General features: G+C 40.6%; 1 protein-coding gene across 2 annotated transcripts in view; it reads right to left on the minus strand.

Moving 5' to 3' along the window:
- Positions 1 to 20,553, minus strand: part of CDH6 (cadherin 6) — a 125,210-nt gene extending 104,657 nt beyond the window's left edge. Inside the window, exon 1 of one of the 2 annotated variants that reach the window (XM_046000245.1) lies at positions 20,381 to 20,553. The gene's annotated coding sequence lies outside the window, so the exon portion shown is untranslated. Of the gene's footprint in view, positions 1 to 20,119; positions 20,230 to 20,380 lie in introns of those variants that run through there. The other variant, XM_046000246.1, reaches the window with a different exon arrangement.
- Between the last annotated feature and the right edge of the window lie 363 nt (positions 20,554 to 20,916).

Below are 20,916 nucleotides of genomic sequence, written 5' to 3' on the forward strand. Positions count from 1 at the left end.
TTAAAGATGGGCCCTCCCGCCTCGTGCTGTTCCAGAACCCAGAAACGTTTAGCAATCATTTTCCAATGAGAGCTGGCAGTCGCCGGCCAGGATGGTATGTTATGTCAGCACAAGTGTCAGAGAAAGAGGGAGGTTTTGGACGGAGTGACAGGCACATCAGCGAGGGCTGGGGAAAATGAAAGGTACTGGGGCAGGCAAGAGGAAGAGGGCAAGGTGCTCTCCAGCAGATAGCTTTAAAAGTAATTTTTAACCAACATTCTTTAAGAGCCTTTTGGAAAGCAGATTCCCCCTTCCCAGAGGCATCTGCCAACCGATAGTACAACAGGAAAAGAGGAAACTGCTTCCGAAAAGGCTTTAAAAAGAGACTTTTAGAGGCTGTTAAAAAGGCAAACAATCACATTCAGCGTCAGTCTGTTGAAGCAGAGCTTACTGTGCAGGCTGGGCTTTCACTTCACAGCCTGCTGTTTTCCCTTTACCCCCCAACCCACCACCCACTCTCTGGGGCCCTTCATCCAAGAGCTAAGAGCTAAGCAGCACCTCTGTTTTCTGCTTAAGCTCCACACAGAATGGGGACGTCAATAGCTATTCCCTTCTGTGTGGCCCTGAGATGTGGTCTCAAATTTTTCTTTTTCATTCACGGAATCTGTCCCACCTCTGAGTGTCTGTGACCTGTGCTGCTTGGGAGATTTTCCAGTGGTATGTTGCAGCCTTCATTCTGTGCTTTCACTGTTTGCATTCTAATGACCTTTCCCACCATCCGTTGTCCAGCCAGTGAAGTGGCTTGCATCTGTTTTTAGACTTCAGGAAGAAGCATTCAAAGTGCACCCTATCAGTCCTTTTTGTGACAAAGTTCTCAGCAAAGGAAAGAGGAATTATGTTCATCATTGTATCTGCTGTAATTAGCATATAGTAAGCAAGCAATCAGTACTTGCTGAAAATAAGAATGAGAACACGAATGAGTGAATATGAATGAGTATCAGAAGAATACGAGTTGGGAATAGCAAAGGGAGGTGCTCAGGAGCACATACCTGGGCCAGAGAAATAGCTCTGACCAACTGGTAGCACTGATTTTTAGAATTGTAACTTATCTCCCTCATTTATTTTTCATATGCAAATACCTTATTGGGGAGTGTTTTCCCAGAGAGAATTTTGAGGCAGCAAAGTAAGGAGAACCAGTACGAGAAAGTGTTATCAAGTTGGCTACCACTTCATGAGATCATCCTAGAAACTCTACGAAATGCATCTCTGGACCATCTCCCCTGGGAAAGAAAGGCAGAAACACTCATCCATAGGCTCCTACCCCCTCGTGTTAAAGTTTCACCTCATGGGACAAGTTGCCAACATTTCCAGATTATATATGGTTTTAGCATGAAACAGGTTCCTGAGGTTGCTCACTCTGTGCCATCAACAGAGAAGCCCTAGGGTCGAAGGCAGGGTGTGCCTGGCACGGGACTGGCACAAAGCACCGCCAGGTTGCACCTGCAGGAAGTGGGTTGGAACCTGTGAAGAACTGGTCATCATGGCAGTGGCTGAGTGAGAGACAGAAGAGGCTGAGGAGATGTGAAATGGTACCCGAGTGCTCTCTGCTGCAGTCCCCCAAATGTGAATACACTACATGGAGCCACTCATTTTTAGGGAAAAAAATGTAAAATCTTTTAAATTTGAATTCACAAGTTGAAAACTAGAATTTTAAGTATTGTGTTTAGTAATGTAAATCGAGTGTACTCTTAGTAAAACCGTATCATTATAGAGTTAGAGAAACAGAATTAGACTCATCTGGCTCTCTGTGTATCTATTCTTATTTTTGAGTGATATATTTTCAGGAGATTCACAACTAGAAATATGCCAGGAGAGACCTGTGGGTCTCCTGTTTTCCGCACTCATGTTAGGGAAATGACTGCAAAGGAATTGGCCTGGGCTTGGTGCAGAGTTACCTGGACTACATTTCTGGGAATTCTAATGTTGGCTACTGAGGTGTCCCAACTGATGAATTTAGGGATGAACCAGAACCTCAGAGCAAAAGCATGTCAGCTAAGCTGCTACCATGGGTGGTGGAGTACATACACATTAGTCTTCCATGGTCTACCAAAGGGTACCTCAGACTTTCTGTTTGCATGTGAATGAAAACAATACTGAAAAATTTATGTATTTCTTCCATTAATAGCTAAAATATTGTGCTCTAAGTTGTTAAAAATAATGCAATTTCTGGCCAATTGTAAATTTTACCATTAAAACAAACGATCAAATTGCTTAAAAAAGATTCCAGTGGAGTCTTAATACAGTAGCAATTCAATAGCCACAATGTCTCATTAAAAAATACGTGAATAAGATCATTTTAATAGAATTTTAATACCATTCTTCTTCTTGAATTCATTTCCATTCAACTTCTCCCACATATTTTAATGTAATATAGTTTTCTATGCTGGAACATCTTATACTGATCACAAATGCCTTGCAAAAATTATGGATATGAATTAAAATTTGAAATTAATATTTTTCTGTAAGCCTAATAATTTTGTTCTGAGCAGATTTAACCTTATCATGACACAAAGCAACTTTGCAAATTTTTGTAGTTACCTCATTATATTTATACACATAAAAGTAACTTTCTGTGAAAAAGGTTCATGCAAATGTATACCGTCCAGTGGGGCTGGAAGCCTAAGTCCCATCAGGCACCAGGGCCAGGTGCAAAAACCCAGGTTGCGGATGAGCTTACAAGCGCCGCTGCGGCCCACAGCGCGCCCAAGCAGGGCAGTCAGCAGCGCGAAGACGGCGGGGCCCGCCTAGGGTCCCCCAGAGCAGGTCCTAGGCCCCCAGCTCTGTGCCAAACCTTAGCCTGCCACCGCCGCCCGCCTCGGGCCAGAATCCGGGCCATGCACACAGGCCTTTTTTACGGCAAGACCGGATGTGTGCTCCACGTGGAGGTCTATGCAGCGCCGTGGGGGTGGCGGCTCGCCAAGAACTCTCTCTCCTGAGTGGGGAGTCCCAGGAACTCAAGCCCGCGGGGCCATCAGGGCCAGGAAATCAAGGGTGGCGGCCACCAACACCAGGGCAGCAGGGTGTGTAAAAACTTCCTTCCGGGAGCCCTAGGAGCCCAGGAGCGGGGCAGAAGGAGGGCGTGAAGATGGCGCCCACGCTCGAGGCAGCAGAGGGGGCTTTGAGACGGCGCCCACCAGTTACCGCTTGTGGAGGACTCCAAGAGACCCCGGGTCCGTCTGAGCAGATGCCTGCTCCTCCGGGTGCAGCTCCAGGACAAGCTGAGGAGCCGGTCCCTTCCGCCGCAGACCCGGCGCCCCTGCATCGGCTGCTTCCCGTCGGCCCTGCGGCGGGTAAGTCTGAGCGTGGGAGTCCTTTCTGAGGGGCGCTTTCTCGCATCTCAGCCTCGGCCATTTGGGGTCGCGAACCCCAATGTCGTCCAAGCTAAAGGACTGGGGGCTGGTGGCTCCTCTCTCAGATGCAGGGCTTAAGAGCTGGGGTGATCCATGGGAGGCTCCTCGTTTTGAGTTGCGTCCCGAGTGCCCTGTTGGCTGCGCCGGGGATAGGGCTTGGGGACAGTGTGGCTGGGCCGCGCTGCCGGCTGCCACGTGGCCAGCCCCGGTCGGGTCACTCGGCCGGTTTGTAAGGTGTCTTCTGAGGAAGCTGCGCCATAGCCAGCGGTACATTCGCTGTGTTTGTGGGAGGAGGCGAGTTTAGGACCCACTTATTAGGCCGCCGTCTGGAACTGGAACCTCCTTGTCACCATTGTGTTTGTGGTGGTTTCGGTGGTGGAGCTGGTGTGTCTGTGCCCGCGTTTGTGCGTGCGCGTGCGTGCGTACGTGCACGTGCACAAGCCGGCGTCCGTGCATTCATGCGTGCGCCCTTGCTTTGCTCTAGTCAGTCCCACGTGGACAGGGGCAGGCTGGCAACCAGGTTAGAGGAATAGCTACTGGCCAGGACCCACAAAGTGTTCCAGAGAATTCGCATCTATCATTTTTTACTTCATTTTGGCCACAGTTAGTTCACACCTTTGCAAGCCCAAATGAGGAACCCAGCTCAGGTTGCAGATTTTCTGGGGAACAATGCTGAAGATGCTCTGAGGAAATTCTGAATTTAAGCCACATTTGGCACATTCACTGTGTCAGCCAAAACACGGTTCAGTGAGAATTATGGGCATATTGCCCCCAGTGGCACATTACATTTGTGACATAAAAAATGTGCTTCATTCCAATCAGTGAAATTAAAAAAAAAAAAAATAGCTTGCAGCATGTTAAAAATACCCCCAAACTTCATTGGATTGAAAGTTTGGAAGAAATAATGATAACAGCAATTGTAACAGCTACAATGTACAGAAACACCTAACATATGCCGGGGTGCTTTCTACACACTGGGCACTCTGCTAAAGTTCTTTTCAGCATTATCTTGGTAACTTCTCACAACTCCTTTATGAAGTTGAGACTACCATTATCCTCATTTTATTGGAGGAAACTGCACTAAGAGAAATGTCCAACAGAGCCATCTGCCCCCAACAAAGTCAACCTGGGACTCCCTTTATCATGCAAAAGTAGGAGTTCAATGATAAAGATGCCCCATTTCCTTAAAATTTTGTGCATACTCATGTCCTAATTAAATACAAAGCTTTTATGGTCTTGGTTCCTTAGTTCTGCCCCCAATTTCTAAGGGGGAAAAAAAAGAGAGAGTGAGGCTTCTTTGTTACAGTTAAACATTTGCAGTTAGGTGAACTCACACTGTGGCAAGGTCAACTCTAAGGGAATACAAATAAGATTAGGAAAAAAGTATAACATTTTAGACCTTAGACTTTATTACAGGATGTTTTAGGAACATCCTGTTGTGTGGCATACATCACATCCACATTAATGCATTTGTAGAAAAAAAATAATCTCAAAATCTTACTTTTGCCTAAAATTACCCAGACAACAGGGGCATAACTCTGTTGGGTTTTAATTTTATGTTTTATAATTATTTCTTACTGTTTTGAGTTGGATTTAGATAAACATCTGCATTTCAGCTTATTTGCCTTTCAAATAAAACCTTAAAAAAAGGTTCTTAAGGAAAGATTCAGGTTATTTTTAGCTATAAAGAGAAAAGAAAATTGTTTTGTGATGCTATTTTTAAACAACACTTTTTAAAGTTCTCTTAAAGCTCCAGTGGTTAGGACAGTGCTAAAGGCAAAAATATTGCTTTAGAAAACACTTCAGAACGTGCTAGAAAAGTTAAAGTCCAAGCCAAGCCCCTGAGAACAAGGGAAAGTACTCACATGGCATGGTGTCCTTTGAATCTCCTTAGATTATTTCCAAAATGAGACTATGGGAACACAATGAAATTATATTTTTCTTCCCACTACTTAAGCTTCAAATGGCTAGATGAAAAAGATGATTTTTTTTTTTGGACAGTGATGAATTTCTAGTCAGTCTATTCCCAAAACAAATACACCAAAACCTGCTTCACGTGCAGAGTAAAATGAGATAGGAATAGAGGTCATTCAGATGGCTTAAGTATTGCTCTAATTGCTGCTTTGCAGGTAACCCTTTCTTGATGGAATAGGTGGGTTTTGTACTTATTTATTACCTCTAAAGCTGTACTTTATGAAACTGAATCCCATTGAAACCCTCACTTATATAATACAGTACTTGAATCAAGGGAAGCTGATCCCAAGAATGAATCTTTAGTCTAAAAAGCCCATTAGCACATGGGATTTCCAAGCAATTAATAATGTATTAAGAGTGGTTGCGTGACCTAAACTGGCTTAATCAGACTATCAGACTGAAGGGCATTGCCCTTAATTCTTGATTGTGAGAGAGGTTTTTCTGTCTTCTGCTACCAAGAATAAGGAAGTATGTGGCCCCACTTGTCACTGGTAACCATGTTAAAGTCTGAGAGAAATCACTGGTTGAGTGATTTTGATGCCCAAGGTAGGGGCCTGGAGAGACAGAAAGATCCCGAGTTTCTGATCACACCACTTATGTGTGTGAGCGTGCTTTCCTATGGACTGTTTGTCATATAAAATATAATTTTATTTATTTCTTAATGCAGTTTGAAATGGGATAACCCAAAGCATCCTAACACAGGCTGAAAACACGTAGTGAGAAAGAATACGAGGTAATCAGATCTTTAGGATGCTGAACATGAATTACTATATCTTGCTTTTCTGATCGCCTTTCCTCTGTTAATAGGCTTACTTATTGGCTTCTCCTTTACCCCCACTAGCTTAATCACTCCTGAAAATCCTTTAATTCTCTGCTTAACCATTCTCAAGTTGGGGATGTGAGTGAGGGAGAGGACTACCCCTAAGCAGTTTAGATTACTTGTGTTAATGTGTGATGTTACTGAGTGGAAAGTATTACTCAAGAGAATGGTTGAGAGGCAGAGAAGAATCTTGGGAGCCACTGTTCTAATTTTCTGAACCCTCAGTTTCTACTTCTTTTCCTCAGAAGTTACAGTGTCCCGTAGTGGTGAGATGTAATAGAAAAATTGGATGGGATATACCGCCATACCTATTCCAGTCTAGAAAATCCACTTACATAAAACAAACTATTGTATTGACTAGTAAATTTAAAATTCTCTATGCACCTTTGACTTAAGGCTGATGGATATCACAATAAAAGGGGAAGTATAAAGAACATCATCCAAACCTCTCCCACTTCAGCTCACAACTTTACAAAACATTTGGCCTGCTCAGAGCTGGGCTGAGTGCATATTTCATTGCCAAGAAATATTCACGAAGATTCTGTTCCATGCATTGACTGCCACTTAAGGAATGAAGCAGGACTACATAATCAGTTGAATTTAATTCAATCTCTTTTGTACAGTCATGTTCAAGGTTATAACAAGGTATGTAGAATCTTGTATTAAACTTCCTTATAGAATGTCAAGACATATTTCCAGGGTAGAATTTAAGGGAAGAATTATTTTGCTCATGAAACGTGTACACAAGAATGTTCCACAGATTGTTCTGTAGATTGAGTTTGATGTACTACTGAGAATGGATTATACGCCCAAAGATAATCAAGGTTTATCAGACTAGCCTACACAAAAGAGGGAAAATATACAGCCAACATTTTCAACTGGAACACATAAATAAAAATTGTAAACAATTCTATGCCTTGGTGCACAGTGACCAAACAAATGTCAACTTTTAGATAAGGAGACATCCCAAATTAAAAAAAACTCAAGTGTTGTATTAGGAGACCCACCAGTTACAGGGTCTGTAGCTGTTTCAGATATTCAGCCAAAGTCACCAAGGTGGTCCTAGGGATATCATCCTTCCATTGGGTGTGCCCTTTTGGTGTGGACACTCTGGAAGGCTGGCACTGACTTTCTTGATTAAGTGTATTCCCACAACGTGTCCAAAGGAAATCTGATTATAAGCAAAGAAAACGAACATCGAACAGGAATAATATAAAAACACATAAATGTAGTCTAGAATAATGTGTTCTTGCCATACGTCAAAAAGAGCACTAGGCCTTAGTGGTAAAAGCAAGACCGAGAAGCCTAGTTCTCCAGATGCGCACAGCTGTTGCTTATAGGTGAGACCTAGGTGACCACGCAGAGATCTTCGGAAAGATGTGTTTACAGTTGCGTTGAGGCTAAGTAAGGGCTATTACAGAAGCATGCTGTGAGAAATCAGAGCTGAAAGCAGGACAGGTGAGTGAAGGTTAGAGAAAGCTTCTTGGGAAATAGACTCTTGCCCTTTTTCCTGAAGAGCCAGTAAGATTTGGCCAGGTGAAGATGAGTGGGGCTGCCAGGGGTAAGCAGTCAGGACAGCTGTTGCTGTGCACACCGGCTGGATAGCAGTACAACCACTTAGCAAAGGGAGATCTTAATCTGCTTTATGAATAAAAGACTCATTCCTGACAGAACACCTATCTGTTCATTAAGTAAGTTTCTAAGATGGCAATTTTGAGCCATCATATTTAATATTCATTACATATTGGAACCCGCCTGACATCAAAGCATGGTGTTACCCATGGTGCTCAACACAATGCCTTACGCAGAAGTGTTCATTAAATGCTTATTGAGTTGAATTGACATTCTATCGCCCGAACCTTAATTTCAGCTAGTCTTATTGTGTAAAGTGATTTCTTGCTGAATGTATCTCTGCTGGTCAATATATTAGGTAAGGCTTTATGCTGTACAGCAAACTCATTGGTGAAATTGTGGCGATTGGTGGAAGAAACACCATGCACGTAGTCTGAGGCATACTATCAAGAATAAAACTCCGGTAAGCTTTTTGTATGAGTGGTTTTGGACATGTGGTTGTTTCTGAGTTGGGGTGAAAGGTCAAAAAACAAACCTAAAAAATGAATAGAGACCCTACAAATCATAATGTAACTTTAAAGGCCAATTTCTATGTTCATATAAGATGTAACTTTAGTCCATATAGGATTTATCTGGTATAGAGTATGAAGAAAGGATCTATTTCCCCTGAATTTCTAGTGCATGTTTGTCTTGTCATCCACTGTCTCTCCTTCTTGCCTTGGACACAGGAGGCCTTCAGTAAATATTACAGAATGAATAAATTAATGGATGATGAATCTGAACATCCCAAATACTCTTGCTGGGTTCCCTTTGGGACCAGCATGAAGTGATTGTAAGACTGACTCAAATTAAAGTGAAGAGCCAGGCCCAAAACTGGAAGGCTTTCCTGGAGCTGATGATATCTGCTGTTTTGCGCTATCATTAATTGATTATTAATTGCTATGGAAATATCCTGATATATTCACTGAGGAATGAAAAGGAAAGATGTGTTTTCTTGTTTTCTCTCTAGTTATATTTCTGAATCCTCAGACAGGTGTACATGTTACATGTTACAATGTCTACCTTGTATGTCCCCACACTTTTGACATTATTTTTGGATTTGAGATGCATACAGTTGAATCTGTCTACCTACCTATCTGTATCTGTCTTCATCTATTTGAGTAGACATACATGTATATACATATGTACATAATAAGCATAAAAGGTGCAAAAGTTCGGTAGTTAAGAGGATTAACCATAAAAACTGGATTTAACTTTAGCTCTTGAGAAGTACAGCTGACCATTGAATGACATGTGTTTGAACTGTGTGGGCCCACTTATTTGTGGATTTTTTTTTTTTTTTGATAAATAGTGTATAGCACTGTGAATGTATTTTCTTTTTCTTATAATTTTCTTAATATGCTTTTCTCTAGCTTACTTTATTGTAAGAATACAGTATACAATACATATAACAAAAATATGTAATAATCAACTATGTTATTAGTAGGTCAATAGTAGGCTTTTAGTAGTTTAGTTTCAGGGGACTCAAAAGTTATACACAGATTTTCAACTCTATGGGGGATGGTGTTCCTAACCTTTGTGTTATTCAAGGGTCAACTATACTAGCTGTGTGACCTTGGGCAAGTTGCTTAACCGCTCTGTTTTCTGGTCTTTAAAATCAGGAGGATTGACAGAATTTACATCAGATCATTCCTGTAAGACACTTAGAACCGTACCTGGAACATTGTAAGTGCTCTCTATTGTTTCCTCACTCAGTTTTCCCAGTCATCTTTCTTATTTTCTTATTTCACGATATTTTTAAAAGAACATATAGGATTATTTGAATGAGAGGTGAAGAAAGTCACTCACTTAGCAAAAAAGCAATTGCTTTTATTTATCACAGAAAACATTATTTATCATAGAAAACATATAGTAACATGCGTGGAAGCTAAAACTGTAAAAGAAAGAAAAAACCTCAGAAGAACAATGTTTAGTTTATGCTTGAATTCTTAAAATATATTGAAAGTATAAACTCAGAGGAACTTCCTGTTTCCAAACAGAAATTAAGAATTAAAAAATCAAAATGACAGACTTCTTGCTAATCTGCTTAGGAAGGCATAAATTGTTAATCAGGCTCCAGGCAACACTGTTTCATAGTGAGTTTAATAAAAAGTCTGCCTGAGGGAAGAAGAGGTCTGGTGGCCCGATTTTGAAGCTGGGCAGTTCTATTTACATGTTAGTCCCTCTAGCTCTTGGGGCACCATGGATAGGGTTTCCGTTGAAATTGGCTCCTTGTATAGGGGTCAGAATTGTTAAAATGATTAGCGTGGAATAGAAAAGTTATATTTTTCCACTGGTGTGAATGAGTTTGGAAAGGAAATATATTGGGAAAATATTTATTTAAGAGACTCTGGCCCCTTGTATGAGAATTCTGCCCAGGAAGCATTTATCGAACCCTCCCTATGTGCTTATATTGGCTAGTGATGCTTTCATCTTAAAACTACTATCTGGGAATGGAGAAGTGATATTTTAAAACCACCTCTCCTATCTCCTGAACCTGGATTTATCTATTCTGTAGGCATCTTATATGTGGATCAGGTGGGCTTTTGCTGTGTAGGGAATCAAGTAAGGAATTTTCTAAAAGTCTTGGCATTGTTTTTAGGAGTACTTGTCAATCAGGTAAAAGTTAAATTGGAAAATATTTGACAGGCACAGTATCTTTTGAGCAGTTGGAGCCTCATGGCTGCTTCTCTGGATTGTTGAGTTTAATAGACAGCCTGAATTTCATTCCTTGCTTTCAAGTCTTCCTTAATAACATTATGGATATTAGTGTGTGTTTCTCAATTACAAAGCACAGCAAGTTTGACTCTTGTTTTCTGTGATTAGTTTCTCTAACCAGCCATGATGAAAAGATTGTCATATAGAGAGAAAAAAAAAGCCTTTTAAAAATCCATTTTAATTTAGAGACAAATTGGGAAGCAAGCATATGCTCTATAAATGTTCAGAACATTCAGGGTGCAAAGCAAACTTCTTGTTCTTCAGAGCCCAATTAATCCAGCAGAGGGTTTCAATGATTTCTCCCCTTTCTGTCCACTCTATAAAAATCTTTCATGACATCACATTAAACTCTGTAGCTTGAGAGCATTTTACTGTTATGTAGCTTTCACCTTCATATCTTAAATAAAGTAACAGTGCCATTTAGTGTTCTGTTTGGAGACAAAGCAGTTATTCACAGGATCACCAGACATCTTGCGGTGTCCTTCCCTCTGCTGTGGTCTTTAATTTAATTCCATTGTTTTTTTTTTTTTTTTTTTTTTTTTTTTAAGAACACAAAGTACACACACATTTAAATTCAGTGGGGAGAGCTTTTAAGAAAAACACACCATGGTGCTGTTTGGAAAGATATTTTGGAATGTGGCATCTGAGAATTAAAAGCAAGCTTGAGGAAGAAAAACAGGTATCATGAGACAGAATTTTTAAATATGAAATCTGTATTTGGCATGCCTGTATACTACAAAGGTAGTTGACCTGCAGGTAAATATACTTTCTCTGAATGCAAAACTTACTGCACTAACCAGAGTTAGTACCTTCTGGATCTGGAGGCTTGGGGTCACTTCCTGTTGCTGACATTGATCAGTAATTGACCCCTTGATTCTGCTGTCTTAATTAGGATCTGCCCAAGTTTGTTTTTTTTTGTTTTGTTTTTTATAAAGAGGCAGATATGAGTCAGGAAGAGAGTGAAACTGTGGCACTGAACTTTATCATAAGGCCTCCATCATAGAATGAATTTTTTAAAAGATTTCATTGATTTATTTGAGAGAGAGTGAGCGAGAGAGAGAGAGAGCTTGGGAGGGGAGGGTCAGAGGGAGAAGCAGGCTCCCCACTGAGCAAGAAGCCTGATGCAGGGCTCAATCTCAGGATTCCAGGATCATGACCTGAGCGGAAGGCAATCACTTAACCAACTGAGCCACCCAGGCACCCCATAGAATTAATTCTTTATGAAATAATGGACAAAATCCCAACTAGATACTTTTAAACAAGTAGTTTAATATGAGAATAACTGTTGGGAGATAGAGTAGTTTGACTTCATTCAAATTAGGATTCAGCAGTCATATTCCAGTCTTGGTGGATTTTATCATTTTTGCATTGGTGATTACTTAGTTTGACCACACCATTTAGATCTGTGTTAAATTAGAACCTGTTGCTAAGGAGAGCTTAGAATATTTTAGTTGAATGTGAAATTGAGCAGTTTCAAACATTTTATAAAATGGATGATAGTAGATTAATGAAACTCTTTTTTTTAATCCTGCAAAAGAGGTTTAAGCTTTGTAGCTAAAAATATGATAAGCTCATTTTCATGAGTGAAATCTACACTATAAGCTAGAAGCCAATTGCTTTTTGAAGTAAAAATGCAAACCTTAAAATATAGTGTAGGACCTTAGAAAATTTGTGTTTGTCCACAATTATGTAAAGTTCACTTTTATGTAAAAAAAGAGATGCCTCTTTTATAATGTGAATGGTTAAATTGGGCTAGTTTTAAGTTATCATATTAGATATGAATTTAAAACATTTTGTTTTCCACTGAATAATCCACTATGTAATCCAGTAGGCAAATTCATTGTTGATGACACAGTCTGACCATGAGCTCTGCAAAGCAGTTTTGGAGGACTTGTTAATAGAGTCAAAGACTATATTAGTATTGCAAACATTAGTATTAATCTCTATAAGGTTTAATTAAGGGATCCAAGGATACCTTTTGATTGAATGACTTTTATTTAGTTTGTCTTTTTGGCTGTCTATTTGGCTTTTAAATATCATTATAATTCCCCTTTACTTTTTATTCACCCAAATGAGGAAGAGAAGTAGGTCAATCATTTTTCAACATGATGTTATTCATTATCTAACCCAGTGATCCTCAGACTTTTGGATTTCATGGAACATTAACAGTTTCTTTCTTTTTTTTTTTTTTTTTTTTTTTTTTTGACAGAGATCACAAGCAGACAGGCAGGCAGAGAGAGAGAGAGAGGGAAGCAGGCTTGCTGCCGAGCAGAGAGCCCGATGCGGGACTCGATCCCAGGACCCTGAGATCATGACCTGAGCCGAAGGCAGCGGCTCAACCCACTGAGCCACCCAGGCGCCCCAGTTTCTTTCTTTTTTTTTAAGGGGGTAGAGTTGACATTGGGTTTCTCACCAGATTTTAATTTTGCTAAGGGGAAAAAAAACCACAACATAATCTATCCATACACTTTCATGAGAATTGACAGTTTAACTCCAAAGAAGTAGGAAGGTCACTGGGTACTTAAATTAAATAAATTTGAGATTTATAAAAAACACAATAGGTTGTCGTAATTTTTCATATCTGATCACTGACCAGTAAACTAGTTTTTTTTTTTTTTTTTTTCCCAAAGATTGACACTTTGGGTAGTCTGGAAAATCACTGACTTAGATAAAGCTCACTCAAAATAATGGTCAAGCCATTAAAAATGAAATAAAAATCTAAATTTTATAATATGCCCCCAAATGGTCAAAATTTTGAAGGAAAATTTTAATATTTCTTTACAATAAGAGCTTTACAAAAGGGTATGAACACATGAAATTTCTAAAGAAGTCTAAATCCTTATTTTCCCCAAAAGTTCCCATGTCACCTCCTTCACAGCATTCTCATAAATAATAATATTATAGAGTTAAAGTTCCTTTTTAATTTTTATTGCCATAATTAAGTGGCGATGATAAAAAGCAATATTGCCTAACAACTAGAAGTTAGAAAAGAGAGAGAGACAACTCAGTAACCTCTGTCATCAAGTATCTCAAATGTAAATGATGGGTGTTGGGTAAAGCCATATCTAAGCTCCTGTCTATGTCTCACATTGTCTTATTTTATTTGTAATTATCATGCTGTCCATGAAAACTGGATTAACTACATGACTTTCTGAGTATTGGCAATAGAAAGAATGGAGAATGGCTCATCAAATGTCAACCATATATACTACTACTATATTGTTAATAGGATGTCTTCTGCTCCACTCTAACTTTTTTTTTTTTTTTAAGTTTTATTTATTTATTTTAGAACAGAGATGGCGGGAGAGAGCACAAGCGGGAGGGGCAGAGGGAGAGGGAAAGAAAATCTCCAGCAGACTCTGTGCTGAGCATGGACCTGGACAGAGGGGTCTCGATCTCACAACCCTGAGGTCACGACCTGAGCCAAAACCATGAGCTGGGTGCCTTACCACCTGTGCCCCCCAGGCGTCCCTTCCTTTTTTTTTTTTTTTCTTTTTGGTGTGAAATTTTACTAGGCAAAGAAATCATTCAGAATAAATATTGAACTGTGATGGTAATGAAATAACAAAATTGTGGTCATAAATAGAAGGAAATAATTATTTTTACTCATCAGATGAGGGGAAAGAAATATGACCTTACTCAACTCTGCCCACAGTCCTAAAGGCTGTGTACAGAGTGAATATATCAAATGCAGTGAGAAAGGACTCGTATCCTCAGAGGGTACTGTGCAGGTAGGCTGCCCTGTCAATGAAATGAATGGTTGTCATTTTTAGTTACTTTCCTCAAATACTCCTGCAACATGAGGCTACCTCTGAAGGCAAGAGAAGATCATCTATTCTCTTATAAAAAGTACCATTATGCTCAAATGGCTCACACAGTACTCTTTACTACAATTATAAAGTGTAATGGCATGCTTGCAAGTAGTTTCTCAAAAATGAATAACCTAGATTTTCCTGAGCCTTAAAATCTGCATTGCTGTGTCCAAAATAACCAAGTCACTCCATGTCCTCTTCTGCTGTGTTTTTTTTGGAATGTCACACTTTAAATTCTAAGATATCACAGGTGTTGGTAAACAGCACACTCATTAAGTGCTTAGCTCAAGCAGGAATTCCCTGGAAATTCAAACCAAAAAAGGGCTAAATAAAAGGGATATAGCTGTAGCATTTTCCTTTTGACTTAGTGTATAATTATTATTTTACAGAATACATGTAAAATGCTTACAATACCATGTAACATGTAGAAAAGCTCATTAAAGATTTATTATCACTTACTGTATAATTATTATTATTTTTCAAATGTATAAAAATTCTGAACCTAACCATCAGAATTTTTTATCCTGGCTGTCATATACGTGTGTGTGTGTGTGTGTGTGTGTGTGTGTGTGTGTATGACATACTTTTTAACAGGCAGTCTGGGCTGGGGTGGACTGTCTTGCTAGTTAGTCTTCCATCATGCTATACCATGTATAGAATCCAAATGGGTGACTTATATTTGGTGTGTGTCACTATTATATACTTTGGTTTGCAGGTGCCAGAAGATTATACAGTGATCTATTTAATCAGGTCATTTGATTAATAGAGGAAATAAGCACCCAACAGTGTTAGTGTAAAATCTACTTAGCTTGTAGGACAATAAAGGGAAAAGAGTCAATATTCTTCAAAGCACTAAGAAAACCTTTCTTTGATTTTTCTGGACTTCAGATCACTTTTTTAAAAAACCTACTTTGGTTATTTTATGATCCATGCAGGATCATTTCCTCTAGGTGGTGATTTTTTTTTTTTTTTCAAGGATAATTTTCAAATTTGCATTCCATGATAGAGAAGTATGGTGTTTATAAACATGCTAATGATGTGTTTATAAAGTTCTATTTAATAGTAGCAGTATTTATGAAGTGGAAAATGCACACTGTGTGAAATCAGCAATTCTGATTCTCTTTCTATTATGTTTCCTTTTTAGGTAAAAATTCACTTCCTCATCTCTTTTCATTTCACTTGTGCACCTCTTCAATTTATTTTCTGCTTGCTGTTTTCTATTCCTATTACACATTAGGTCTCCTAAATAACTTTTGGGTAGATCTGCCAATTTAGGAAATTATAGGAAGAAAAAAACCACACCGTTCTTTCAAGGGATGAACTATGAAGACAGATCATACCCGGTGGTGGCGAGCTTTATACTGCCCATCTTCATAAGATGCTCTCTTCCCCAAGACAGCTCTGGGTATGGTAGAAGCAGCTTGGGACACTTGCTGCCCACTTATACTGCACATCAAATTTAATAGTAACATTTAATAGTAACTCTTCCTCTTATAAGTCTCAGCAAGATGATCTGATTAGTAGAGGAAATAAGTACCCAACAGTGTTAGCATAAATATATCGAATGGATGAAACAAGGTAAAATAATGTGGAATCGGGGGCTGGGGGACACAGCGCCCTCTGTGTGTGCGTCTAGTTGACACGTAGGCACCTTTGCTCACAGCGTTCTTTCTTCAGTGGGTATTCTGTGTTGGAGGACTTAAAAATTTCCTGGATAATACAGTCTTGAACAACTAGATCCCTGCTGTTTCTGGTCCCCTCTGACCCAACCATTTTGGCTTAAAGAGCTTTAATCCTTTTTACTTTTGTAGCAGTGAAGGCACACCAGCTTTTTTGAATGGTTATTTGCATGAAGTTTCCCCTTATCCTCCTACTTGGTGAGTGATGGGGTTGCGAAGAGCATATACACTTGGCTCTCCAGTTAATTAGGGAGAACCTGAAGTTTCTCATATGACTGCTTTGAAAAAGGGAGCATTCCTTAGGAATAGGACTTTTAAAATGTAGGCCAGTTATTCTTCATAAAAAGAAAGCTCAAATAAAAATATTACTGTTGAGATCCAGGAAAGTGCCTCAATCTCATCTATCTTGAAGGTAAAATTAAAAATCCCATTGGAGAACAAAAAGAGAAATAAAGGAATAAAGAGAAAGAAAAGCAACCCAAGCCCTACATTTCTGTATTTTTTCTCTTTTATTGGAACTGTGTCACAACTTGGTGCTTGTTCTCTCTCTCTCTCTCTCTCTCTGTGTGTGCATGTGTGTTTTAAAGTAAGTTTTACTTTTTTTCTTTCAGCAGCTTCCCTATTAGCATGATGTTCTTGAGGCTTTGTATTTAGAATTATTATTCAGAAAAAAATTTTACCAGAGAAGGTTTGATTATCTACATTTTCACCTTTTTGTGAAGCAAATAAGGTGAGCTCAGTAGACACTAGCTAGGCTGCAACACTATTAAAAAATGCAATTCAGACTGAGTCACTGTTCGTTATTTTTATAAGCGAGACCCTAATTCTGATCAACCCCAAAGAATGGGCTGGCGTGACTAAGCAAGCAGTGCGAGGCAATGGCTTCTGCCGGATGTTATCTCATTTGGAACACATTTCAAACTTTAGAAGAGATTTTTAAATTGGAAGTTGAAACCTGCAGACTGTCAGCAGAAGAGGCTGATTCACCCCTAGAGAACTTACTTTAAGTCCCAGGCAGAGTTTTTTTTGAAGGAGTAGGTTACCTAAAAATCTGTTGAGATATATCAAAGAGAGAAATAAAAACACCTCACAGAATAAGGGTGCCACAGGCATCCAAACAACATTTGGACTTTTAATATATGCTTATTTGAAGGGAGGGTTTCTTCAGTTTAGAAGGCTTTACTTCAATATGCTTGCGAATGTTTATGGATCCCTGAAAGGCTAATTACATTTTTTCCCAGCAAGTATTGCTTTAGTGCAGAGAGGTTCTTTGCATGGAACTTTTTGAGTTACAACTATAATGGCATTCTTATAATTGGATAAATTTGAGAGAAGGAACTACAGTCTTGGCAAGGTCAGAACTAAGGAAAATCTTATGGTGATGGTGGTGAATTCTTTATTAATTGGCTAATGATTTCATCTGGAATCATAGAAAAGTTACCAAAAGTCTAAATACTGAGAAAACTGTGCAAATACTCCTGAGTTCCTTAAATTAGAGGAACTGTACACATGAGAGCAAAAGTAATGATTTTAACCTGGCAGAAATGTCAAGCTGGTACTTGGAGGACCTTAACTCATCTTTGAAGTTATATGAACATCTATGAAGTGTGAAGAAAAAGCTGTTATCCACGTATTACCTTAGCTAACAACATCCATGATGCAACTGAACCACAGGGAGAAATGCATGGCGTGACCCACTAGAGGTCCCTTCCAACTAAAAAAAAGTTTCCGTAGTTCAAAGGATGCAGCTTTAGTAAGTTGGCATTCATGACTGCAAAGCAAGTAAGGGCCAGAAGGGGGGACCACACGTTTCACTTTCTTAGGAAGAGATACGGTTTTATTCAGAATATTTGTCACATTTTATTTCTTTTTAACATCCCTATGTGGGACTCTCGCTCAGTTAGCTTTAATTTTGATATTCAGAACTTGTTCCAGCTCATTGATATATTGCCACACGGAAGTGTCTTTGGATGTCCTGGAACTGTAGTTGTGCTTTTTAGAAATTTTTACTGTTTCAAGTTTCTCAGAGCAGCATTTTGCAAGATAGACTTTTTTCATAAAAAAAAAAAAAAAATCAAGAGTGCCTTAAAGTGAGTTTTTACTTGCAAAGCTGATGGAAGTGGTGGGTGGAGGAGGTGAGGTGCACGTTCTCTGATAGTAGGCAACTTGGTAGAAAATGATTTTGTTTCTATACATTATCTTTGCAAAGTTAGCATTAAGAAATGTAATGGCAATAAATTGGTGTAAAAGCCAGATAATAAAGGGACTAAAAGTCCCTATAGGGAATCCAGTCTGTCACTTATAATGGCAGTAAAAGATAATTTTAGACAAGTACAGTAGAACTAAACCGTTGCCATTTTCTTTGGAAAATGTGCTGCTGCCTCTCATGTTTTTCTGAAGAAATTGGTTACTTCCCCTGCTTCCAAAGTATGCCATGAGCCATCAAAATAGAAAAAGATATGCCTTTTATTTCTCCCCAGTACCTTTTTAATTAGAACATACCAAAGAACAAAAGGAGGTGAGATTACAATCCTGTGCAATTGTATTTTCCAGTGAATTGTTGGATTTCTTTTAAGTTTCTGAGCTCCGCATTGAAAATCTGGCCTCTGGCATAAACTTTGCCCTCTTCCTTTTGACATAATGAAGACATCTGCTTGATCATATTCCCTTTCTTCCTACAACTTATTTTCCGGATCTCTAAAATAGCAAACACACAGCCATGCAAGTGCTATTACACAAAGGATGACACTCAAGCCACACTGGAAGAAATTTTTTTTCCTCCTAAAGTAGAATCGTAAAGGTTTTCCTTTTCAGGTAAAGGTGTCAGCAAGAAAGAAAGGAGATAAGCACTCCTTGGCTACCATTTGTATAAGCGTATTTGTTATTCGTTCTTAGAAGAGTTGTACATTTTCTAGGTATATCTCTGTTCCTCTTCCGACACAGAGAAGACTTTATTGTTCCTCTGGATAATAAACGATCAGAAAGCATATTTTGTGTGTGCACCCCTCCCGAGCAGCCATACGTGTACACACCAGGCACTCTAGCGATATTCTTGAAGGAAAAATCTCTTTCCCACATTATGTGCTTTAGTAAGTGAAAGTGAAGATTGGTGGAGACACGGGGTGCTAGACTTCTATAATGTGAATATTATAATTAAGATGGCTTTACCAAAAAGAAGGAAAAAAAGAGAGAGAGAAATGTGTGGCTTTCCAGATTATTAAACTTCTTGGTACTCGAATTTTCTCAGTAGTTAACTCAGGTGAACAGCCCTTTGCACCAACAACGACCTGCATATAACTCCCCATAAAATATGGATTTTATTGCAGCAGTGAAAACACTTCTCAGCACCATTCTGACCTCTCCAGCATCCACCATCTCGAGATCTCCGATAACTCTTGGCAGAAGAATATCTAACTACTGGAGAAGTAATCCCAGCTCTGCGACTGCTGCAGTACGCAGCACAGCAACGTCCCCTCTTACTAAATTCTGGGATGAACGCACTGGGGGGCTCCACTTTTCCTGCATCGGACACCTACAACCAGGCACACTTGGTCTGCTCTCCAGCCAGTCTGGGGGACGCGTTATCCCCCAGATGTGTGCCTGGCTAGCCGTGGAAGAGCACCGGCGAGCTGTGTCTTCCACATGACTTTTCCCTGGACAGTGTGCTCCATTTTCGGAGTCCAGTGTTGGACTTTCCTTGCAACCCAAGCATTTCTTTCCCGAGCCGGCAGGCATTTCCCCGAACGTGCAACCTAACAGTTTTCTTTGGCTCCTTCTCTGAGCCAAATCATGTATTTAGCTTAAGTTTTCCTTATTGACAGTATTCAGGAGTTCTCAAGCTCCCTGATTTTCTGCTTTACCCCCAAAGGCAAGATATGTAACTCAGCCAAATCAGCCCCCGCACAGACCCTTGTGAGGTGGTCAGGTGGAAACAAATCAAGCCCCAAACGGCTCCGCGGGTCCTGCACGCACCAGCACCCTTGATAATTGACCAGCCAACTTTGCAAATGCCGGAGCTCCCCTGGCAGCCTCTGCCCGCACAGAGAAAGGCAGCGAGTTCTTCCCCGCGGCCCGTTACTTAAGCTCCCACCCAGCCCCGCGGCGGATGGGTCTTACCAGCAAGCGGCGGAGCAGCGCCCGGGCTCCCCGGGAGCCGGCGCCAGTTCTGGGCAGCGGCAGCAGCGCCACCCGCGCAGCCGGACCCGCGCGCCTGCCCCGACCCGGGCTCGCAGGCTGAGCATCCCTCCCAACTCCGGCGTGCGGCACCCGCCGGGCGGAGAGGGCTCTTTCTCTGATTGGCTTCCATCGACGCTACAGAATTGAAAAAAAAAAAAGGCATGCACAGCCACCACCAACGCCAGCAGAGACCGAACCCACCTCTGCTCTCCTTTCTGCGCCCGGGGAGACCCTGTGACCCGCCCAGGCTGCTCCTGCCTCCGCTTCTTCCGCGGTTGCGGGCTCCGGCGTTCTCGCCGCGGCGGCTGGAACTGCAGCTCTCGGGATGGGAAGGTTACGGGCTGGGGAGAGCTGGCTCTTGTGGGCACACACTGATTTGCAAGTGAATGAAGTGGGAGGGAGCAAAGAGAGGAGGACTTTGTTAGCGAGGCCCGGCGCCTGCCCCCGCCTGCCCCCTCCCCTTGACAGAATGACTCCCTGTGTTTGAAGTCCTGAGCGATTCGCTCCCGGTAACACTCCTTCAGCCCCAGGCTCTCCTTTCCTTTCCTTTCTTATTTTTGGGGGTTAAAACATACTCAGAACTTGGGTGACTCCATCTGTTTCCTCCTTTATGCTGTCAAAATGCACCTTGTGCTATGATCCACCAACAGTCGGATGTTCTCTCTCTCTCTTTTTTTTTCCCCCGACCGAGCAATTACAATTCCCAGGGACATAGTACCTCGTGGCGCTCGCAGCCG

The sequence above is a fragment of the Meles meles genome, chromosome 3, assembly GCF_922984935.1.
Source record: "Meles meles chromosome 3, mMelMel3.1 paternal haplotype, whole genome shotgun sequence".
In the NCBI taxonomy this organism is placed as follows: domain Eukaryota; kingdom Metazoa; phylum Chordata; class Mammalia; order Carnivora; family Mustelidae; genus Meles; species Meles meles.